Genomic DNA, 9,492 nt, shown 5'->3' with positions numbered 1-9,492 from the left:
TTGTGGAATCTGGCAGCTGTGCTTTTTCATGTTTGTTTTGGGATAGTTCACATTTTTTAGATAAAATACTTATTTGGGGTCCTTGATTTTTGTTTGTCAGAAGCACCCGGCCATGGAGGGGATGAACTTTTACCTGGACCTCACAAGAGGAAAACAAATGATCCAGCTCCTCAAAATCTGATAGCTGCACCAAAATAAATTCAAGTCTTTGCCTCTTTCAAAACACTGACATACTGATCCTTAAAACTACATATGTTTAAGAATAACCAAGAGGAGGGGAAAAAAAAAATCCCCTCGCAACATTTGTCTTCTGAACTCTGAGCTGATTATTTTTCTTCCACATGGCCTGAGGTCTCAGAGAGGACACTCTTTGGGAAGATGGAACATGACATGGGGAAGTTCGGGCTACTGGTGACATGGACAGGAAAAGGGCTTGTGCTTAGGGAAAACAACTTTCAGCCAAAGAGAAATATCACATAGAGAAAAGGCAAACAAAGCTATAGCGCATTCCCATTAAAAGTTGGCCTTGTCTCTTGAAATTCAAAGTTGACCGAATAGAACACGCTTTCATCGTCAATCTGTGCCGCGCAGACCTCAGAACGTATGGAAGCCGTGGGAAATAGGATAAAGTGAAACCCAGGTAAGAGTGAGAAGGAAAGGCAGGTCTAAGCAAGGAGTAACAAGTAAGTCTTGAAAAATGTTAGAGGTAAAGCTCGATGGGCAGAAAAAATGACCATTGCTTCTGAAAAAGATAGCAAAACAAAAAAATGCCAGGATGCCAGTTTAGGTAAAGAGATCCCAAGCCATTCTCATTAGTGTCAAGTTTATCTCAATATTCTCTGTCTGGAATATTCTCAACCACACCTTCTCTCTCCAAACAGAACAATTTTGGTAGGGCTTGTTTTATAAAAGTTTACTTGACTATTTTAACAAAAGTGAAGATGAATTTACTCTTGGTTCATGTCAGGACCTGCAGGAAAAGGACCGCAGCCCCATCATTCCTGAGTAGTCATTCTGGAATTTTGCTGTAATTTTATAACTTGATTCCTATGATATTAAAAATAAATTCAATCTTATCAGTAATGGTTCCTTTATTCGCTTTCAGAATTAAATTACATTTTTTTTCCTTAATAGGTTTAATAAAGCAGGTCTAGAAATACATTTTTTTTTTCAGGACCCACCTTTTGGAACCTTAATTTTGAAGCTGAGTTGTTTTGAAGACATGGCTGGGACAAGATCTCAGAGAGAGACAGGACGCAGGATCTTTCGCTTGCTGTGTAATGTCCGATTCCCAATTTGCACAAATGTAGAAAAGGATATGGTAATAATTCTGGGTCGGTCCAGGATTGAGGATTCCATGACTGTATGTGCGAAAGTGTGTGATAATGGCTGCACAATTGGGCTGAATCCCAGTTCTGCTGCTTATTAGCAACGTGACCCTGGGTCAATTGCTTAACCGCTCTGTACGTTAATTTCCTGCACAGGAGAGTGGGGATATTAACAGTCCTGGTATTCCCCGATTTCTGAGCTTTACAGCATCTCACTTGGAAGGAAGACCTCACATTCGTATCTATTTTCGCAACTGAAAGAAATTTAAAGAGAATTTTTGCTTTTAGGGAAGAAAAAAAAAAAGGCGAAGAGGGAAACTAGTGTTCTGCATTGGTTTTGCAGAGAGCCCCTCTACAGCTGCCCCCACCCCGATTAGAGGGAATGGCACTGCCAGTCGCGTCTGAGCATCACGCCTGCTGTAGCTTCTCACTGTGTCTCTGAGCGTCTGTGTTTTATCTCCATTTATTTTTGTGCATCCCTTAGCAAGTTGTGTCCTTAGGTAACTGCTTCTTCAGTTTACATCATTTCAGTTACATCATTTCATAGGATCACTCTACGTTCAGATAGTGGGGAAACCTGGATTTACCTTATGGTGTTTTTAGGAAGACTTAAATGAGTTCAAAGAGGTGGATCTTGGGAGCTACTTGATATATAACTGTTTGCTATTGTTATTGTCCTTGATGTGGCCATCATGAGGGTCTCAACTGATGAAACTATTTTTGTTTTATTTACGTATTTATTTTGCTATGAACTTGAGGATGCTGCAATACATCAATGCAATGGGTTTCTTAGATTTCTGTAAGGATCATGGCTGGAAAAAAAGGGATTCTGGACACTCTGGTTAAAAACACAAAGGATTCTTCGAGGCTGCCTTTCTCTTGTGTGTTAGGACGGCAGCGTTTTGACTGAACATAGGAGCCCTTGTCAGCTGTCCGGGGAGGGTTAACTCACACCTCGGCAGGAGCCTCATGCCATTAAGTCAGGGAGAGTAATGAAATTTCATTTAATTTGTCAGGAAGAAAGTGCTAATGTTAAAAGGCATTTAATAAAAAAGGGAGAGATTCTTTGAAAGGGAGTCCTTAAGTAATTACTTCAAGTGTCTTAGGTCTCCTCACCAGAATATTTACATTAGTGTCTTACAGAGCCAGTGTGTAATTAAATTAGTACAGCATTTACATTCCTGGTCTCTCTCTTTTTTTTTTTTTTCCAAGGAAGTGTGATTTTATTAATAATCCTCCTTAAAAAGAGAGAGAAAATGATTTGATATAATAAAACTTGACGTTAGTTTTCTTTTTTTTTTTTGAAATAGTTTGAGAGAATTGCTGGATGAAAATTACACGTGTGCAAGTGTGTGAGTGTGTGTGTGTGTGTGTGTGTGTGTGTGTGATGGGAAGGAGGGCTGCTTGCAGCCTGGGGTGGCCGTGCTCCTTCCATTGCCATTTGGGAGGGTGTCATCTTTCATCTTCTCAGACCTGCCATGGAGAGTCAGGTCAGCACCCACGGGCTGCCAGCATATGGCGGTGGGTAGCCTTGTCTAGCTAGGGTGGGTCCTCTCTCCAACTTGTCTGGGAGGAGAAGATGGATAACGGTGGATGTGTGAGTGCAAGGAAGTCCTCCTGAAGCAGGGCGCGGCTGCTCATCCTCGTCACGGCTCCCGTGTGCACGGGCAAGCACAGTGCCATCACCACCCGCTGCTGGAGAAGAGAAGTCATGTGCCAGGAGGGGTGGGCAGCCCACGGGGACCCCGGCCGGAGGGATTTGCACCTCCACTGTAGGTCACATTTAGAATAAAGGTTCTTCAACATTTCTTTGGAAATAACCTGGTGGCATGTCCAAACTGATCCGTGAAACATTCTCACACGTGAAGCTGTGCACAAACATCGTGTGAATGTTTTACTTTGATCAAGTCCATCTTCCATGAGGGTGTAGTAATATGAGCATAAGTTGCCGAGTTGAAGACAAGATCTATAAAAGGAGATGTTATAGATACATCTCATAGAGTTGAGTGGAAGATGAAAGGAGGTCGGGTTATCAGAAAAGCCTGTAAACGCTAAAATGCTCAAAGTCTTAGCTATTATTATAACTGCAATCAAAGTGGTTTTACTAAAATGCAAGTCTGATCCTGTCTGTCTCTTTTTTATTGTCATCCAATGGCTTTCCATGGCCCTCGGTAAAAGCCTGAACTTTTCAGTAAGCCACGCATTGTCTCTGCTAATTTCCAAAAGGCATTGTTCATGAATCGGCTCTTCAAAATATCAGGTCTTCAATGTGTAAGAACTCCCTCGCGTCTGGATCTTCACGGATGTTTTTCCTCTGGAGCTGTGTAGCCCAGTACATCAGCCACTAGGCTTTTTAAACTGTAACTAGGAAAGGGATACATTAGGAGTTGGGGATTAACGACACACATTACTATATATAAAATAGATGAACAGTAAGGACCTACTGTATAGTACAGGGAACTATATCCAACTTCTTGTAATAGTCTATAATGGAAAAGACTCTGAAAAGAAAATATGTGTATGTATGTACATGTACAACTGAATCACTTTGCTGTACACCTGAAACTAACATTGTAAGTCAACTACATTGCACTAAAATTTTTAAAAAATATTGTAACTAAAAAAAAGAAAATTAAGTAACACTAAAAACTTACTTTTTTGTGTGCACTAAACACGTTTCATCACTCAGTCATCATGGTGCGTGACTAGCAGTCACCATGTTAGAAAGTGCAGCTCTGGACCATCCCAGCTGAGCAGAGAATCCATTTGGACATCACAGGTCTACACTGGTTAGGAGATCACTATCTTACAACTTGATTAGATTTTTCAGCTTAGCTATCACTTCCGTAGGGAAGTCTTTCCTATCTCCACCCCATGCCTTAAAGAACAGTCAGACTGTCCTTTCCAATATCCCACCATATGGAAGTTGCCTGGGTGCTCATCTGAGTTCCCTGATCATCCATGGGCTCAGTGATGTCAGGGGCTTATCAGAATATTGAACAGTATCATATTGTTCCTTTAGAGAGCAAATCATAACCAAAGTATCCATTGAGTATTTACCAGGTGCCACTCTATGTACTTTATATGTATAATCTCACTTGCTACATAAGTAAGTACTGTTCATCTCACTGAGTACATAAGTGGGGACTACCGGTTGTCTCACCAGGGCAAATGAAGAGCCCGAGTCAGAGAGAGGTTACTCACTAGCTCGGGTCTTGCAAATATTAAGAGGAAGCGTGTGTGCGAGTTCAGGCAGCCTGATCGCAGCACTAACCCTGCAAAACTCCCTGTGGGTCACACCCACGCAATTTTGTCCAAAGAATGTGGAGCACCCAGGGACGGGCATGAAAGCAGACAAGAGTTACCCTTTCATAACATCACTGTGTTTTCAAATTGTACCAATTTCCCCCCCAGCCTGACTATCTAAAGGGTTGTTTTCTTTTAATAAGTGCTTTCAGCTCTATTTCTTCAGCTCTCAACCGGAGTGGGGATAAAGAGGGCGTAGAACACCCTCTCTACAGTTAAGAAACCTAAGGTTCAGAGAGGAGAGGCACGATGAAAGGCTGGGGGCTAACTCTGCAAAGTCAAAGTCGAATTCAGGCAGCCTTGGCAAGTCTTCAACTGATACGATGCACGCAGGCAAGGCATCCGAGTCATCGACTTTGATTTTTCTTGGCTCTAATGTTTCGTTTTCTGACTGCCCAAGTCATGTTCATTAGCAGTATCATTGCTTTCTCAGCTGCCTGTGTTACTGATGTTAATTGTTAGATAATGAAATAAGCAGACATTGTTTTCAACGAATTAAGACGCTGTCTATAATTAGGTCCCCACTCAGACCTTAAGCTTCATGACTACTGTATCATGACAGCTATTAATACATCAATATTTTAGTTATCCTCATAGACTATTATTATTATGGCTGTTGTTTTTGATACCACAAAAAAGCTTCTTATAAAGCAAATTTATTTAATACAAACTTTTCATTAAGTGGGATTCTCATTACGACTGAAACTTAAGATTTTAGGTCTTATTTGCAGTGTCCAAATCCATGAATAAATAGGAAAATGAAGGATTCATTGGGTCCCCAGTGAGACTACATTCTATTTTGTTAAAAACTAAAGTGTTAAAATGGGAAACTTTATGTTCTGGATTTTGTACATTCAGAGGATTTAATATGAGCCTGCAATGCTCTCTGAACTTTACGTATATTGATCCATTTACTCCTGGTAAGAAATCACTATGATTATTATCCTCATTATACAGACAAGAAAATTGAGATACAGGACTATAACAACTTGGCCAAATCACAGAGCTGGGATTTGAACTGATGCAACGTACTTCCAAAGTGCTCTTCTAAACCGCACTGCCCTGTATCACCTCCCCACCGGCAGGTCCAGGTACGGACATGAAAGTAGATACAGAAGTGTATACATACAGGAAAAGTTAAGAATGACCTTTCTCAAGAAGCAGGAAGAGTTGAAAGGTCCTCCCATGTCTTTATTTGAAGATACCATCTATGTGCCAACACATTTAAAAAAAAGAAAATCGGGTGCCCGTGTCTAAATAGGAAGTACGAGAAGGGATTTCTGGTAAAATTTGGCAAATTTACCTGGTTCGATAAAGAAGGATATTAGTAAGAAAATTTTCAAAATCCATTTTATACTTTTTTATTATGCAATATAACATCACTTTTGTTCAGCAGGAGCAAAAATTTCAGTTGATGTTTAGAGAATTGTTCTAAGTTGGTGTCACTTAAGTGAATTTTGATCTGTAAATAACCATCTGTATTTGGCTATTATCTAATATTGGTCCACATAAAGCTAAATTTACAGTCTCTTTTCCCAAACATAAAGGAAAAAAATGAGTGAAAATAAGGGAGCTGAAAAATATATTCCCAGGTTCCTATTAACAGCAGCTTCAACCAAAACCCAGGTGTAAGATTTTCCTCCCCACCATAATATTATCACTAATGACATTTTACAAATGCATAGATTGTATGTACACTTTCTTCAGAGCAATTTTTAAAGAGGGTGCAGTGGTTCACCCCAGCATTTGACCATCTTAGTTACTTTGCAGGACAAACAGAAGATCTGACCTGATCGGGTCGGCTGGAATCTGGCCTTTAGATGGGAAGGAATCAAAAATGGGAGAAGCTATGGAAAAAGTCCATTGAAGTGAAAGGAAAACACATTTCTACGTCTGAAGACTCTGAAATAGCTAGGGAAAAAAAAAAAAAAAAGCAATCAGTGTTTTTGACTCGAAAGCTTATTCTAAGGAAGGAGAAGAAAAGAAAAAAAAAAAAACAGCAGACCACTTTGCTTTTCAAAAAAGAATGCTTTTTGAAAAAGTAGCATTCCACGGAAAAACATAAAACAGCGGAAGCTTTTAAACACAATTCAAACAATTGCTAACATGATTTAAACTTAAACTCCCGGCAAAGGAAACATCAAATGATCAAAAATCGTGTTTGCTGCCTTTTTAAAACAACAACAACAACAAACACACACATATTGAAATGGGAAAAACAGATTCAGAAGAAGTGATTTGTAAGGATGTGGTTAAAACTATTTATATACGGGGTTCTATTTGTTTTACAGCTAGTGGCGTCCGGACAGCATGAAAGGTTATCTTTGACAAGGTTTTAGCTATTATTTTCTTCCAGTGAAATGGTATTTCTTGAGAAAAAAAGGTCTTTGGAACAAAATAACAATAAATCCTGATTTAGATACATAAACCTGCCATTGATATCACATAATATCAGTGTTCTTTCTCACTCGATACAGGCGTTTTAAAGATAAATGGTAAAACTGAACTGGAAATCCATCTGGCCGGCTGCCTGCTCTAATGAATAACCCCACTTTGGCGCGTGCAATGTAAGCAGAAAGTTCTCTCCCGGCCTCTTTCGTCTGTCATGAATCTACGGGACAGCCGACATAATATCTGGATGGCAACGGTGTGCTAACAGTGCGGTGACTTCCATTTTCTTTGCTTTCTATTGATTTTCACTTAATAACTGGCGAAATACTAAACGTCCGCCCTGAGTACCTAATAAATCCTGCCTGAGCTTTTTATTGAGGAGAATTTAATAAAAACAACCATTGCGGCTGAGGGATTTTTCTTCTGGACAGAACATAGGGGTAGGGGACAGCGGGGTTGGGGCAAGAGGAAGCCATTTGATTTTTTTTTTTTCTTTTCTTTTTTTAAGGAACTTTCTCCCCTTTGGAAAAGCATTCATGTCAAGGATGCCTGTGTGTTTGCACTGGGTTCCTGGGAGAAGATGCTCTAAATTGTGCAGGCTGGCGGTCTGGTGAACAGGAGGATAAAGGGACGCAAAGACTTGGCAAAAAACATCTTTCTGATCCTCTGGCGTCCTCTGGTACCTGCTTTCAAGCTTCAGCCAAGGACTTCCTCATTGTTGCCAGTGGCTGTCAAAAATCTATAGGAATATGCATTTTACCAATATATTTCATTCTTTGGGGTTTCATCTAGAAATTCAAGCCTGACATGCCTGCTGAGCCCTCAAGTATTTTACATAACAAAAGACATGGTAAGAATCTGAAGGGAGAGGGCACAAATTATTCCATTTAGGGCTAACTTGCAAATTCACTTTTGGGGAAAAGAGGTCTATTTGAGGCTTTGTAAAACCCAAAGAAAATTGGAAAGCGTGAGCTTTGCAGCCCTCACCATCTCCCTCTACATACACTTCCAGAACAATTTCCATTGTTGTGTTACGTGGTCTTTTAGAAGCATTTCACAGCCAGGGCTCCCCGCTCCCCAACCCTTCACATTTTAATTGGTTTTGAGGTTATTTTCAAATCACTGGGCTTATTGAACAAGCATTTTAGAATCTCCTTCTGTGTAGACACTCATTCCATTCCATTCTCCATAAAATTTCTAACCAAGAATCCACGTATTTAGAAAAATAAAAAATAGACCTCTATATTTTTTGAGTGAAGTTCTTTTTAAAATAAAATCCATGGATCCCTGGTTTGGGTAGCAACGTTATAAAAACCACAGTCACTGGAGCAAAGCTGGCCATGATGTGACCACTTGTCAACAGACGCATGGCAGTTTTTCCTGCAGAATATGGGGCCAGCGGCAGTGTGACATAGTGCAGGTTAATGTTGAAGGACCTTGATTGAAATCCTGGCATTCCTTCCGCTAAGGCTTGGTTACTTTATCTATGAAACAAGGGTACTATTGCCCAACAAGCATGGCTGACATCACTTTGGCAAAAGTCAATAAATGTCTGGGTGTGGACACAAGATGCCCATTTATTTCTCTGTGGTACCTCGATAGTGAGTAGTGGTTAATCAGGTGGGTTAGGGTTTGAAATTGGCAAACCCCCAGAAATCCGTCCCCTTTTTGTACCCCTCCACAGTTTATAGCTGACTTAATTCTTCTGAGCCTCCTCATTGCTAAAATGGAGCTCATCTCAAAGTTTTTCAAACTGTGGAAGGAATGAATGCATATTAAGTGCTTAAAAGAGTTCCTGATGTAAATAAACCGCGCACTCCAGGTGATGATGACATGTCAGTGTAGATTCCTCACTTGTAGCAGACGTGGAGGATGTTGGGCGTGGGTGAGGCTCTGCGTGTGTGTGATGGGGCATGAGAGAAATCTCCGTACCTCCCTCTCAGTGTCACTGTAAGCTTAAAACCGCTCCAGAATATAAAATCTATTTAAGAGAGAAAGAGAGAGAAGAAAGAACACCTACAACAAAACCAAGAGTTCTTGCCCATAGAAACACTCAGTAATGTTTGCTTTTATTATTTACAAATATTGCTTGAGAATAACGGAAATCAGGTTGTGAATCTTTACAGAACCTCCTGGTCATTATTCTGATGTGACTTTCACTTAATTTAGGTATTGATGTCTTCTTATTAATCCCAGTTTTGGGGGGAGGGGGAGGGTATTTGATCCTTTCCTTGTCCACTTCTTACTAAACATAAAGAGAATTTAGTAAAACCTTGAACATGTTCTCACTTCTGATTATCTTTTTAGAGGAGAGGGTTTTTGCATTTGGATTTTGGCTCTGTTTCTTAGATTCTTATGTAACCTAGTCTGTTCCATTCTCAGCAGAATATTTCGGTTCTAGCTAATCAGAGAAGCTAACACGGCAGAAAATCCAGCAGGACGTGTGTGCGTCCCCGAGTTGAGATTT

At 40.2% G+C, this 9,492-nt stretch overlaps 1 long non-coding RNA gene across 2 annotated transcripts; it reads left to right on the top strand.

Moving 5' to 3' along the window:
- The first annotated feature begins 369 nt into the window (after positions 1 to 369).
- LOC116660241 lies at positions 370 to 8,268 on the top strand. Of its 2 annotated transcripts, XR_004315664.1 has the most exons (5): positions 370 to 640; positions 1,175 to 1,277; positions 5,592 to 5,725; positions 7,112 to 7,292; positions 7,534 to 8,268. It is a non-coding gene; the product is annotated as an uncharacterized LOC116660241 (long non-coding RNA). The 2 variants fall into 2 exon arrangements; XR_004315663.1 differs by lacking the exon at positions 5,592 to 5,725.
- The last annotated feature ends 1,224 nt before the right edge of the window (positions 8,269 to 9,492 follow it).

The sequence above is a fragment of the Camelus ferus genome, chromosome 27 (genome assembly GCF_009834535.1).
Source record: "Camelus ferus isolate YT-003-E chromosome 27, BCGSAC_Cfer_1.0, whole genome shotgun sequence".
Lineage (NCBI taxonomy): Eukaryota > Metazoa > Chordata > Mammalia > Artiodactyla > Camelidae > Camelus > Camelus ferus.
Note: the sequence above shows the minus strand (reverse complement) of the source record. Positions and strands in the feature narration are given on the sequence as shown.